The sequence below is a fragment of the Rhinoraja longicauda genome, chromosome 40, assembly GCF_053455715.1.
Source record: "Rhinoraja longicauda isolate Sanriku21f chromosome 40, sRhiLon1.1, whole genome shotgun sequence".
Lineage (NCBI taxonomy): Eukaryota > Metazoa > Chordata > Chondrichthyes > Rajiformes > Arhynchobatidae > Rhinoraja > Rhinoraja longicauda.
Window position 1 is genome coordinate 7,461,980 of NC_135992.1, and position 15,037 is coordinate 7,477,016.

Sequence of the window (15,037 nt, forward strand, 5' to 3'; positions counted from 1 at the left end):
TTCGCCATCCTTACTGAGGATGTATTCCACCCCACCCCCCCCCCCCCGGTGCCTAGCGGGTCCCGGAAATCCACCAGGGCGCCCGTGGGCAGCGCGTTGTCCTTCTCCAACGCCACCCGGGACAGTGGCGGGCAGCCGGCTTGGGCAGGGCTCTCTTCCGCCTGGCGCCGTGACTCGCGGATATTCCGACAGGCTTGGCTAGGCCCGGGAGCAACCCAGCCAGGATATCGTCAGCCCCCAAAACCCCTCTCCCTCGCGAGGGTCAAGGAATGCCCGGGGGTCGCCGTGCCGCACAGCTATCTTTGCCGACCTTTGTACGGGCTGCAGTCTCCGCGCCAGCTGCGGTCCGCCCGCGGTGGTAAAGGATATGGGTTGCACACTACCTTAATGCACCAGCATCGAGGCCGCGTGGTCTGCTTGATGCAGAAGAAGACAATCGGAGCCAGGTCCGGGTAGGGCACCTCGTCCTCGGACTCCAGCGCAGCCTCGCCCGCCCCGGCCTCCTCGCCCGACCGGCCCGCGCTCTCCGTTACGCCCGTCTCCTCAGCGTCCGAGTGGAGGATGATGGCGGAAGATGAGTGAGGTCCTCTGGTCCAGGTGGCAGGGGATGTCCCAGTGCTTGGCAAGCATGGGGAATCTGCTGGGAGGGAGGGGAAGGGAGGGGAGAGAGGGGGGGAGGGGAGGGGGATGGGGAGAGGGGATGGGGAGGGGGATGGCGGAGGGGGAAGGGAGGGGAGAGGGGTGGGAGGGGAGAGAGGGGGAGGGGATGGGGAGGGGGGAAGGGAGGGGAGGAAGGGAGGGGGAGGGGGAAGGGGGGGAGAGGGGGGAGGGGAGGGGGATGGGGGATGGGAGGGAGGGGGAGGGAGGGAGAGGAGGGGGGAGAGGGGGGAGGGGGGGGAGAGGGGAGGGGGAGAGGGGGAGGGGAGAGGGGAGGGAGGGGAGAGGGGAGAGGGGAGGGGGAGGAGGGGGGAGGGGAAAGGGGGGGAGGGGGAGAGGGGGAGAGGAGATGGAGAGAAAAACAATGGGCAACCGTTAATGGAAAGCAAGACAATAGACAATAGACAATAGTAGGCCATTCGGCCCTTCGAGCCAGCACCGCCATTCAATGTGATCACGGCTGATCATTCTCAATCAGTAAGCCCGTTCCTGCCTTCTCCCATACCCCCTGACTCCGCTATCCTTAAGAGCTCTATCCAGCTCTCTCTGAATGCATTCAGAGAATTGGCCTCCACTGCCTTCTGAGGCAGAGAATTCCACAGATTCACAACTCTCTGACTGAAAATGTTTTTCCTCATCTCCGTTCTAAATGGCCTACCCCTTATTCTTAAACTGTGGCCCCTGGTTCTGGACTCCCCCAACATTGGGAACATGTTTCCTGCCTCTAACGTGTCCAATCCCCTTAATAATCTTATGCGTTTCGATAAGATCCCCTCTCATCCTTCTAAATTGTCTTCTAAAAGAGAGCACAGATGATCTGAAGACAAGAGGCCGAGGCCCAGACCTAGAGTAGTCTGACCGAATGTCGAGGGGGAGGGTGAGAGGGAGGAGAGGGGAGGGGAGGGGAGGGGAGGGGAGGGGAGGGGAGGGGAGGGGAGGGGAGGGGAGGGGAGGGGAGGGGAGGGGAGGGGAGGGGAGGGGAGGGGAGGGGAGGGGAGGGGAGGAGAGGGGAGGGGAGGGGAGGAGAGGAGAGGGGAGGAGGAGAGGGGAGAGAGGGGAGGGAGGGGGGAGAGGAGAGGGGAGGGAGGGGAGGAGAGGAGAGGGGAGGGAGGGGGAGGAGAGGAGAGGGGAGGAGGAGAGGGGGAGAGAGGGGAGGGAGGGGGGAGAGGAGTGGAGAGAGGAGGGGAGAGAGGAGGGGAGAGAGGAGGGGAGAGGAGGGGAGAGAGAGGGGAGGGGAGGGGAGAGGAGAGGAGAGGAGAGGAGAGGAGAGGAGAGGAGAGGAGAGGAGAGGAGAGGACAGGACAGGACAGGACAGGACAGGACAGGAGAGGAGAGGAGAGGAGAGGGGAGGAGAGGGAGGAGAGGGAGAGGAGAGAGGGGAGGAGAGGGGAGGAGAGAGGGGAGGAGAGGGGAGGAGAGGGAGGAGAGAGGGGAGGAGAGGGAGGAGAGAGGGGAGGAGAGGGGAGGAGAGGAGAGGAGAGAGGGGAGGAGAGGGGAGGAGAGGAGAGGGGAGGAGAGGAGAGGAGAGGAGAGAGGGGAGGAGAGGGGAGGAGAGAGGGGAGGAGAGGGGAGGAGAGGAGAGGAGAGAGGGAGGAGAGGGGAGGAGAGGAGAGGAGAGAGGGGAGGGGAGGGGAGGGGAGAGGAGGAGAGGAGAGGAGGAGGAGAGGGCAGAAAGGGGAGAGAGAGTTTGGGAGAGTGTAGGGGACAGAGAGAGGAGGGGGAATGAGCATGAAGGAGAACATTTCTTCACCAGGACCCTGCAGCCAACACCCACCAGGTTTAACCCTTCACCCCCAGCACCATCTCTACCCTGGGTAGACTGGGGGAGAGCAGTGGGTCACACGGACAACTCTTAAAGTGACCCACACTCCCCATCACTTGTGCACCTGTCACAAAGTGGGCTGTGGAGAGGAGGTGGGAGAGAGGGGGGGGGGGGGGAGAGAGAGGGGGGGGGAGAGGAGGGGGGGGAGAGGGGGGAGAGAGGGGGGGGAGAGGGGGGAGAGGGGGGGAGAGAGAGGGGGAAATAGGGAAGGGAGTGGGGGAGAGATAGAGAAAGAGGGGAGAGAAAAAGGGGGGGAGAGAAAGAGAGGGGGAGAGATAGAGAAAGAGGGGAGAGAGAAAGAGGAGGGAGAGAAGAGGGGGGGAAAGTGAGGGGGAGGGAGGGGGAGAGGGGGAGAGAGAGAAAGAGGGGGTGAGATAGAGAGACAGAGAGAGAGGGGGGAGAGATAGATAGAGGGCGTGAGAGGGGGGAGAGAAAGAGGGGCAGAGAGAGGGGGAGAGATTGAGAAAGAGGGGGAGAGATAAGAGGGGGAGAGAAAGAGAGAGGGGGAGAGATAGAGAGAGGGGTGGGATAGAGAGGGGATGAGATAGAGAGGGGGAGAGAGAGGGAGAGAGAAAGAGGGTGGAGAGCGAGTGGGAGAGATAGATAGAGGGCGAGAGAGAGGGGAGAGGGGGAGAGGGAGAAGAGGGGGAGAGAAAGAGAGGGGGAGAGATAGAGAGAGGGCGAGAGAGAGGGGGAGAGAGAGAGTGGACAGAGAGAGGGGGGAGAGAGAGAGAGGACAGAGAGAGAGAGGGGGAGAGAAAAAGAGGGAGAGAGATAGAGAGAGGGGGTGAGAAAGAGAGAGGGGTGTGAGATAGTGAGGGGGAGAGAAAGGGATGAAGGGGGAGAGATAGTGTGAGGGGGAGGGAAAGAGAGGAGGGATTGGTGGGTAGTGGGGGTAAAGAGGAGGAGGTAAGGGGATTGAGAGGGGGAGCGAGACAGGGGGGAGAGAAAGAGAGAGGGATTTAGGGGGAGGGGTTGGAGGGGAAGAGAGAGAGGGGGCTTCTGTTGAAATACAGAAACAATTGCTGCAAAACTATCCAGACCCAGAAAATGCGGCGGGGAAAGATGACTTTGGACCAGCACCATGACCGTGGAGTATCAGTCGTGCTTCTGGTCAGGGGCAATGAAGAGAGTGGAAGGGGAAGGTGGGGGAGAGAGTGGGGTGTGATTAACAGAGGCAATAACAGACAGCCCTCTCACCTGGAGTGTAAAGCTTCTCACTGGAGCGCTAAAGATATCTCACCCTCAACAACTTCTCCTTTGACTCCTCCCACTTCCTCCAAACCAGAGGCGTAGCTATGGGGCACTCGCATGGGCCCCAGCTACGCCTGCCTCTTTGTCGGGTACGTCGAACAATCCCTGTTCCAGACGTACACTGGCCCCATCCCCGAACTCTACCTCCGCTACATCGATGACTGCATTGGTGCTACCTCTTGCACCCATGCAGAACTCACTGACTTTATACACTTCACCTCCAATTTCCATCCTGCCCTTAAATATTCCTGGACTATCTCTGACATCTCCCTCCCGTTTCTGGACCTCACCATCTCCATCACAGGAGAAAAATTAGTGACGGACATTTATTACAAGCCCACCGACTCGCACAGCTATCTGGACTACACTTCTTCCCACCCGGTCCCCTGCAAAAAGTCTATCCCCTACTCCCAATTCCTCCGTCTACGCCGCATCTGTGCCCGGGATGAGGTGTTTCAGACTAGGGCTTCCGAGATGTCCTCGTTTTTCAGAAAACGGGGCTTCCCCTCCTCCATTATAGATGAGGCTCTCACTAGGGTCTCTTCTACATCCCGCAGCTCCGCTCTTGCTCCCCATCCCCCCACTCGCAACAAGCACAGGATCCCCCTCGTTCTCACCTTCCACCCCACCAGCCAGCGGATCCAACATATCATCCACCAACATTTCCGTCACCTACAAACAGGACCCCACCACTGGCCATATCTTCCCATCCCCTCCCCTCTCTGCATTCCGCAGAGACCGTTCCCTCCGCAACTCCCTGGTCCACTCGTCCCTTCCTACCCAAACCACCCAACCCCGGGCACTTTCCCTTGCAACCGCACGAGATGCAACACTGTCCCTTTACCTCCCCCCTCAACTCCATCAAAGGACCCAAACATTCTTTCCAGGTGAGACAGAGGTTCACCTGCACCTCCTCCAACCTCATCTATTGCATCCGCTGGCTCTAGATGTCAACTCATCTATATCGGCGAAACCAAGCGCAGGCTCGGCGATCGCTTCGCTGAACACCTGCGCTCGGTCCGCATTAACGCCACTGATCTCCCGGTGGCCCAGCACTTCAACTCCCCCTCCCATTCCCAGTCTGACCTCTCTGTCATGGGCCTCCTCCAGTGCCATAGTGAGGCCCGCCGGAAATTGGAGGAGCAGCACCTCATATTTCGCCTGGGCAGTTTGCGGCCCGGTGGTATGAACGTTGACTTCTCCAACTTCAGATAGCTCCTCTGTCCCTCCCTTCCCCTCCTCCTTCCCAGATCTCCCTCTATCTTCCTGTCTCCACCTATATCCTTCCTTTGTCCCACCCCCGACATCAGTCTGAAGAAGGGACTCGACCCGAAACGTCACCCATTCCTTCTCTCCCGAGATGCTGCCTGACCTGCTGAGTTACTCCAGCATTTTGTGAATAAATCGATTTGTACCAGCATCTGCAGTTATTTTCTTATATCTCACGTTTAAAGTATGGTTTGCAGCCGAAAGGATTTCTTGCACCGTGTGGCACTGGTCTATCTGTAAAGATAGTCCTTGCCTTCCTTTTTATTTTAGTTTCGTTTAGAAATACAGCGCGGAAACAGGCCCTTCGGCCCACCGAGACCGTCCCCGCACACTAACACGATAGATAGGGCTCTTAAGGATAGTGGAGTCAGGGGGTATGGGGAGAAGGCAGGAACGGGGTATTGAGTGAGAATGATCAGCCATGATCACATTGAATGGCTCGAAGGGCCGAATGGCCTCCTCCTGCACCTATTGTCTATTGTCTATAACACAATCCTACAGCGTTTCCCCGTGCACACACACACACACACACACGTTCACATGCAAATACAACGAATAATCGTTTTGCCTTGGAAATTACACTGGAATTACACTGGAATCTAGAAGGATGAGAGGGGATCTTATCGAAACGTATAAGATTATTAAGGGGTTGGACACGTTAGAGGCAGGAAACGTGTTCCCAATGTTGGGGGAGTCCAGAACCAGGGGCCACACAGTTTAAGAATAAGGGGTAGGCCATTTAGAACGGAGATGAGGAAAAACTTTTTCTGTCAGAGAGTTGTGAATCTGTGGAATTCTCTGCCTCAGAAGGCAGTGGAGGCCAATTCTCTGAATGCATTCAAGAGAGAGCTGGATAGAGCTCTTAAGGATAGCGGAGTCAGGGGGTATGGGGAGAAGGCAGGAACGGGGTACTGATTGAGAGTGGTCAGCCATGATCACATTGAATGGCGGCGCTGGCTCGAAGGGCCCAATGGCCTACTCCTGCACCTATTGTCTATTGCCTTCGGGACAATGCCAAAGCCAATTGACCCCCAAACCCGCACGTCTTTGGAGTGTGGGAGGAAGCCGGAGCGCCCGGAGGAAACTCACGGGGAAGAACGTGCAAACTCCACACAGAATGCACCGGAGGTCAGGAGGGAACATGGGTCTCTGGCGCCGCGAGGCAACGACTCCACCGCTGCGCCACCGTGCCACCCTCAATTCACTAAAGAGCCAACAATGAATACACTAAGTGCAAAACTTCCACCGCCATCTTGGGTGGAAGATTCCCAAATATTAACCACCCGCTGAGTTGAAGAAATTTAATCTCCGTCCTGGGCGATTGACTCCTTCATTTTATACTCTCACCCCTGGTCCGAAACACTCCCTACATGAGGCACAGCAACTCAACCCCCAGTCCAAATGGACACGGAGTGCTGGAGTAACTTAGCGGGTCAGGCACCATCTCTGGACGGCTTGGACAGGCGCCATTTTTGTTTCACCGCACTCTTTGGAAGGGATTCTTTGCAACAGAAGGCCGTGGAGGCCAAGTCAATGGATATTTTTACAGCAGACACGGATAGATTCTTGATTAGTGCGGGTGTCAGGGGGCTACGGGGGGAAGAATGCAGGAGAATGGGGTTAGGGGGGAGATTTCCTCATAACGTTTTACTGCTCCTTCATTGAGAGCGTCGTCACGTTCTCCTTCACCCGCTGGTTAGACAATAGACAATAGACAATCGGTGCAGGAGGAGGCCATTCGGCCCTTTGAGCCAGCACCGCCATTCAATGTGATCATGGCTGATCATTCTCAATCAGTATCCCGTTCCTGCCTTCTCCCCATACCCCCTGACTCCGCTATCCTTAAGAGCTCTATCCAGCTCTCTCTTGAATGCATTCAGAGAATTGGCCTCCACTGCCCTCTGAGGCAGAGAATTCCACAGGTTCACAACTCTCTGACTGAAAAGGTTTTTCTTCATCTCTGTTCTAAATGGCCTACCCCTTATTCTTAAACTGTGGCCCCTGGTTCTGGACTCCCCCAACATTGGGAACATGTTTCCTGCCTCTAACGTGTCCAACCCCTTAATAATCTTATACGTTTCGATAAGATCCCCTCTCGTCCTTCTAAATTCCAGTGTAAGTTCCGCTCCGTCGGCCTTCAGAACAGAAACCGCCCGCCAAAGCCTGTTCCAAAATTATTGGACTCCCTTGTCTCAGACGCCGTGTAGACCCTCTGCGGCCAGCAGATGCTAAGGTCAGCTGGCAGGATTTTACAGGACCCCTCACACGTCCCGCCCTCTGCGTGTGAGTGGCTCCCCGCAGGACCCCGGCTTCGCTGCCCAGGCTGTGGGACACAGAGGAGACGGGCAACCTTTGTCCCCAAGGCTGTTCAGCCTCTCAACTCCCAACCCCCACTGTCCCACTGCTAACCCTAATCCCTCCCCCCTCCCCGCCCTCCTCCCCAATATTTTTTGTACTACTCTAGGTGCCTTTTGTAAACTGCAAGTGTTTTTGAACTTTGAACCTAATCTAGGAGCCTAATTCTGCTCCTAGAACTGTTACCTATTCCCTTATCACGTATCTATACACTGAAGAAGGTTCTCGACCCGAAACGTCACCCATTCCTCCTCTCCTGAGATGCTGCCCGACCCTCTGAGTCACTCCAGCATTTTGTGAATTGAACGTGAGCTTGATCCACAGGAGGCCGTGGAGGCCACGTCTGCGGATATTATTAAGGCAGGGATGGGTAGATTCTTGGTTGGGTGCGGGTGTCAGAGGTTACGGGGAGAAGGCCGGAGAATGGGGGTTAGCATGGAAGGGATAGGCCGGCCACGGTTGAATGGCGGAGCAGACTTGACGGGCCGAACGGCCTAATTCTGCTCCTATCACGAACGGACGTGAAGAGGTTTATAAGAAAGACTGACGACGGACTGGGTTTGGCCTGACGCACGAGTGAGTGGAGACACAATCACCCTGCACACGTCACGAGGATCTCAGCATCGGCAGTTGACGATTCCCAGCCAAATGGTAGCTTCATGTGTCCGATACCCTCCAGAATTTACAATCAGCTCATTTCACCTTTTGATGTTCGGAACGTGTGCAAGGAAATCTCCCTCCCAGCTAAAGCGCGATGAATCAACAAGGGGCAATTTATCTTCAGTCCTTCCTTTACAACAGCAACGTTGAAAAGACACTCAAACGATCATTGTTGTTATTGCACTCTCATTCTTTGCTTTTTATGTGTAGGTATGTGTGCCTATCAGGCAACCGAATTATCCTGCCACAGCCAGAGAGCACTGCTGAACTACAATCTATCTTCATTGTCACTCTCCGTGATCGGACTTTGCTGGCTTTCCCTCGCACTGAACCTTATTCCCTTATCATGTATCGCTACACTGTAAATGGTTTGATTGTAATCGTGTATTGTCTTTCAGCTGACTGGTTAGCGCGCAACAAAAGCTTTACACTGTAGTTCGGTACACGTGACAATACTAAACTAAACTGATGTATGTCTCTACATTGTGTAAGAAAATAACTGCAGATGCTGGTACAAACCGAAGGTATTTATTCGCACAATGCCGGAGTAACTCAGCGGGTCAGGCAGCATCTCAGGAGAGAAGGAATGGGCGACGTTTCGGGTCGAGACCCTTCTTCGGACCCGAAGAAAGGGTCTCAACCTAAAACATCACCCATTCCTCCATTCTCTCCAGAGTTACACTGAGTTACTGCCGTATTTTGTGTCTATATTTGTATATATAGATGTGTGTGCGTGTGCGTGTATGTGTGTGTGTGTGTGTGTGTGTGTGTGTGTGTGTGTGTGCGTGTGTGTGTGTGTGCGTGCATGCGTGTGTGTGTGTGTGTGTGTGTGTGTGTGTGTGCATGCATGCGTGTGTGTGCGTGTGTGTGTGTGTGTGCGTGTGTGTGTGTGTGTGTGTGTGTGTGTGTGTGTGTGTGTGTGTGTGTGTGTGTGTGTGCGCGTGTGTGTGTGTGTGTGTGTGTGTGTGTGCGTGTGTGTGTGTGTGTGTGTGTGTGTGTGTGTGTGTGTGTGTGTGTGCGTGTGTGTGCGTGTGTGTGTGTGTGTGTGTGTGTGTGTGTGTGTGTGTGTGTGTGTGTGTGTGTGTGTGTGTGTGTGTGTGTGCGTGTGTGCGTGTGTGTGTGTGTGTGTGTATACACGCACTGACTTTTTTTTCTCGTTTATTATAATGTTTACAGTGTATTATGTTTACATGAGTAGGAAAAAAACTGCAGATGATTTAAATCGAAGGTAGACACAAAATGCTGGAGTAACTCAGCAGGTCAGGGGCAGATACACACCTGGGGCAGATACACAATGGGGCAGATACACAAAGGGGCAGATACACAATGGGGCAGATACACACCTGGGACAGATACACAATGGGGCAGATACACAATGGGGCAGATACACAATGGGGCAGATACACAATGGGGCAGATACACAATGGGGCAGATACACACCTGGGACAGATACACAATGGGGCAGATACACAATGGGGCAGATACACAATGGGGCAGATACACACCTGGGGCAGATACACACCTGGGACAGATACACAATGGGGCAGATACACACCTGGGTCAGATACACAATGGGGCAGATACACACCTGGGGCAGATACACACCTGGGACAGATACACAATGGGGCAGATACACAATGGGGCAGATACACAATGGGGCAGATACACACCTGAGGCAGATACACACCTGGGGCAGATACACACCTGGGGCAGATACACACCTGGGGCAGATACACACCTGGGGCAGATACACATTGGGGCAGATACACAATGGGGCAAATACACACCTGGGGCAGATACACACCTGGGGCAGATACACAATGGGGCAGATACACAATGGGGCAGATACACAATGGGGCAGATACACAATGGGGCAGATACACACCTGAGGCAGATACACACCTGGGGCAGATACACACCTGGGGTAGATACACACCTGGGGGAGATACGAAATGGTGCAGATACACACCTGGGGCAGATACACACTGGGGCTGATGGACATCCAGAGCAGATATACAATGATGCAGATACACTACTGTGGCAGATATGTAATGATGCATAAACACACCTAGAGCAGATACACACAGTGATGGACACACAACCGGGTCAGATACACAATGGGGCAGATATACAGTGGGGCAGATACACACTGGGGCAGTTACACACTGGGGCAGATACACAATGGGGCAGATACACCCTGGGGCAGATACACAATGGGGCAGATACACAATGGGGCAGGTATACAGTGGAGCAGATACACCCTGGGGCAGACACACAATGGGGCAGATATACAGTGGGGCAGATACAACCTGGGGCAGAAACACAATGGGGCAGATATACAGTGGGGCAGATACACCCTGGGGCAGATACACAATGGGGCAGATATACAGTGGGGCAGATACACAACTGGGCAGATACACAACTGGGCAGATACACAATGTGCAGATACACAGGGGGAGGTGGGAGAGAGGGGGAAGAGGGGAAGGGGAGGGTGGGAGGAGAGTGTGCTGTATCAATGCAGGAGAAGGTATTTATTTCACAAAATGCTGGAGTAACTCAGCGGGTCAGGCAGCATCTCAGGAGAGAAGGAATGGGTGACGTTTCGGGTCGAGACCCTTCCTCAGCCACTAGATCTCCACACAAACAGAACAAAGAGCCAGAGGGGCAGGTGAGGCACGGTTGACCAGTCACTGAGTCAGGACCAGCGTTTGTTGAACCAAGGTGGAGCAGCGGTAGAATCGCTGCCTCACAGCACCAGAGGCACGGGTTCGATCCTGACTACGGCCGCTAGTCTCTACTGAGTTTGTACCAAAGATACTAGAGGAACAAGATGGACCACTCCGTTGAAATCGCCTATACTGAAATGTAGCACGCAAAGGAGCGTAACGGCCGCCATTTTAGTAAGCGAAACCCGCCTCTCGCAGTGTAATCAGTGTTTTGGGGGAACAGTATGTGTGATGATACCATTAAAATGCAGAATATATCTCATCTATCAATTCACAGATTATTTTTATTTTTTTTAAATGTTTCTGCACGTTTCTGCCTCCTAAAATGGCGCCGTGACGTACTGCGGTTTTTAGGGACGAGTGGTCCACCTTGCTCCTCTAGTATCTTTGGTTTGTACGTTCTCCCCGTGACCTGCGTGGGTTTTCTCCGGGTGCTCCGGTTTCCTCCCACACTCCAAAGACGTGCGGGTTTGCCGGCTAATGGGTTCCGGTAAAGTGGCACAATGCCCCCAGTGTGTGTGTAGGGTAGTGCATGTGCACGGGGGGCCGAAGGGCCTGCTTCCAACCCCGTGTTTCTAAAGTCTGAAGTCATTCACCAAATGAACGTGGGAACGAGGCAACAAATAGGGAACGATTCCACCTTAGAATGGGGGGTATTTGTATCCCTTATGCTTTTTAATTAGATAATTATCGAGGAATTAATGAAACTGAAAGGCAAGGATTGACTCCAAAGAGAATAATATTTCCCTGAAATATTAATGAGATCCATTGGCAATATGTTCCTGGGTACTTTTTGTAAATGCTATTTCTACTGGATGTGAATCTGCCCAGTGAGAACTTGTTTGGACATTCATTGTTTGGACATCCACAGGCACACTCCCACCTGCACCCTCCGCTCTGCTGCTGCCAATCTCCTATCCCCCCACATCCGGACCAAACTCAGATCCTGGGGGGACAGGGCTTTCTCCATCGCTGCTCCCACCCTATGGAACTCACTACCCCAAACCGTCAGAGACTCCCCCACACTCACCACATTCAAAACATCGCTGAAGTCTCACCTGTTCAGCACTGCCTTCAACCACTGAAGGTCACCTCACCTTCTGTCTCCTTTCTCTGTTCGTTTACTTATTTGCTTATTTATCTATTTATTCATTTCCCTATGTTCTCTAAATCTCTGTAAAGCGTCTTTGAGTATATGAAAAGCGCTATATAAATAAAATGCATTATTATTATTATTATTATTAAAGATCGACACAAAGTGCTGGAGTAGCTTAGCAGGTCAGGCAACATCTCTGGAGAACATGGATTGGTTCAGTTTGGTTGAGTTTAGTTCAGGGAGACAGCGCGGAAACTTTGCCTCTGGAACTGATGCGCTACAGTGCTGAGAACTATATTCTGCCCTCTGGATCTTCCCCTTTGCTCGGCCTATTGTACTTGAGTTCGGCTTGATTGCCCTTATTTAGTTTAGTTTAGAGATACAGCGCGGAAACAGGCCCTTCGGCCCACCGTGTCCGCGCCGCCCAGCGATCCCCGCACACTAGCACTATCCTACACCCTCTCGGGACAGCTTACAACTTTACCAAACCTATTAACCTGCAAACCTGCACGTCTTTGGAGTGTGGGGGGAAACCGGAGCAAGCCGGGGAAAACCCACGCAGGTCACGGGGAGAACGTACAAACTCCGTACGGACAGCACCCGTGGTCAGAATCGAACCCGGGACTCCGGCGCTGCGAGGGGGCGACTCTACCACTGCGCCACCGTGTCACCTGGTGGCTATGGAATACAGCGTGGGAAGAGGCCCTTCAGCCCACAGAGTCCGTGCCGGCCAACAATCATCCACGCACTAGTTCTATCCTACACTCTCGGAAGAGTTTACAGAAGCCAATTTACCTAGAAAACCTGGAGAGAATGCATCGGAGACGTTTCGGGTTGGGACCCTTCTTTAGTTTAGTTTAGACAATAGACAATAGGTGCAGGAGGAGGCCATTCGGCCCTTCGAGCCAGCACCGCCATTCAACGTGATCATGGCTGATCATTCTCAATCAGTGCCCCGTTCCTGCCTTCTCCCCATACCCCCTGACTCCGCTATCCTTAAGAGCTCTATCTAGCTCTCTCTTGAATGCGTTTAGTTGGGGGAAGCAACAAGGAAACAGGCCTTTCGGCCCAACGAGTCCGCACTGACCAACAATCACCAATACATTAGTTCTACCCTACACACCAGGGCCATTTTATACAAGTCCATCTGGTTCCTGTTAAATCTTCCCCCTCTCAACTTAAGCCCATGTCCTTTGGTTCACGGTTCCCCTACTCTGTGCAAAAGACTCTGTGCATTGATCCGATCTATTCCTCTCATTATCTAAGGCACTTGACAGTGGCAAGGATTACTGAAACCCTTTTGATATAATTGCCGATCTATTTAATTACTTAACTTTAAATTCCCCTGGCTCCAGTGAGATGTGAACTCGTGTGTAGATTAATAGCTTCGGTCACTGTGTGGCCTAAACAATTGTGTCGTGCAGGGGGTGTGGGGCAAGGTCACCAAATGAACAGATAATTTGGCACGGTGGCGCAGCGGTAGAGTTGCTGCCCCACAGCGCCGGAGATCCGGGTTCGATCCCGACTACGGGCGCTGTCTGCATGGAGTTTGTCTGCGTGGGTTTTCTCCGAGATCTTCGGTTTCCTCCCACACTCCAACGACGTGCAGGTTTGTAGGTTAATTGGCTTCGGTAAAAATTGTAAATTGTCCCTGGTGTGTGTGGGATAGTGCTAGTATGTGGGGGGATCGCTGGTCGGCACGGACTCAGTGGGCCGAAGGGCCTGTTTCTGTGCTGTGTATCCAAACTCTAAACTCAGTTTAATTAACAGCAGCTAATGGAAGCTAGAAACGAAGGCAGCTGAAAGGATGTATCAGGTGAAGAACAGGTAAAGAAGATGCTCATGGGATATCATGAGGATGGAAAATTGTTTCCACAATTGTTGGCTAGGGTTGCCAACTTCCTCAATCCCAACTATGTGACAAAGGGTGATGTCACCGCCCCGCGCCCCACGTGACCTCACCCAGCCAGCGGCCACGTGCTCCCTCTCCACCAATGGCGGCCACCCGGGCCGGGAGGTGGGTTGCTACGCAACCTCCGTTAGGCGGCACCCAGGCCTCCGGGCCTACACTGTCCGGGCCTATAGTGGCCGGGCCTACAGTGTCCGGACCTACACTGTCCGGGCCTACAGTGTCCGGGCCTACAGTGTCCGGACCTACACTGTCCGGGCCTACAGTGTCCGGGCCTACAGTGTCCGGGCCTACACTGTCCGGGCCTACACTGTCCGGGCCTACAGTGTCCGGGCCTACAGTGTCCGGGCCTACAGTGTCCGGGCCTACACTGTCCGGGCCTACAGTGTCCGGGCCTACAGTGTCCGGGCCTACACTGTCCGGACCTACACTGTCCGGGCCTACACTGTCCGGGCCTTCACTGTCCGGGCCTACAGTGTACGGGCCTACACTGTCCGGGCCTATAGTGTCCGGGCCTACACTGTCCGGGCCTATACTGTACGGGCCTACAGTGTCCGCGCCTACACTGTACGGACCTACAGTGTCCAGGCCTACAGTGTCCAGACCTACACTGTCCGGACCTACACTGTCCGGGCCTACAGTGTCCGGGCCTACAGTGTCCGGGCCTACAGTGTCCGGGCCTACACTGTCCGGACCTACACTGTCCGGGCCTACAGTGTCCAGACCTACACTGTCCGGACCTACACTGTCCGGGCCTACAGTGTCCAGGCCTACAGTGTCCCCCGGGCCTAATACGGGACAAGGGCGGTCCTGTACAGGACAATCCAATCTAGCCCAAAATACGGGATGTCCCGGCTAATATTAAATTGAACTAATAATAAATTGGCAACCTGAGTCATACAGCATGGAAACAGGCCCAACCTCCCCACGCTGACCAACATGCCCCATCTACACTAGTCCCACCTGCCCACGTTTGGCCCACATCCTTCTAAACCTGTCCTGTCCATGTACCTGTCCAAATGTACGGAGCATCCTGGACAATACAGCCCACCCCCCCCTCCATGACACGCTGGCCAACCTGAGGAGTACCTTCAGCAATGGATAGGTCCCACCAAGTTGCACCACAGAAGGCCACAGGAGATCCTTCTTCCCTGTGGCTATCAAACTGTACAACTCCTCCCCCTTCTGTCGTGGGGTAGACTGACTCCCCCCCCCCCCCACCCCCATCCCCCCCCCCCCCCCCCAATCCTTGCACATCCCCAATCCTTTAAACTCTTCACTTTAATTTC

The 15,037-nt window shown here is 54.2% G+C and overlaps 1 protein-coding gene across 1 annotated transcript in view; it reads right to left on the reverse strand.

The window, feature by feature from the left end:
• The window catches only part of LOC144611390 (voltage-dependent T-type calcium channel subunit alpha-1I-like), a 382,459-nt gene extending 381,859 nt beyond the window's left edge, over positions 1-600 (reverse strand). Inside the window, exon 1 of the mRNA XM_078430461.1 lies at positions 370-600. The gene's annotated coding sequence lies outside the window, so the exon portion shown is untranslated. The remainder of the gene's footprint in view (positions 1-369) is intronic.
• Between the last annotated feature and the right edge of the window lie 14,437 nt (positions 601-15,037).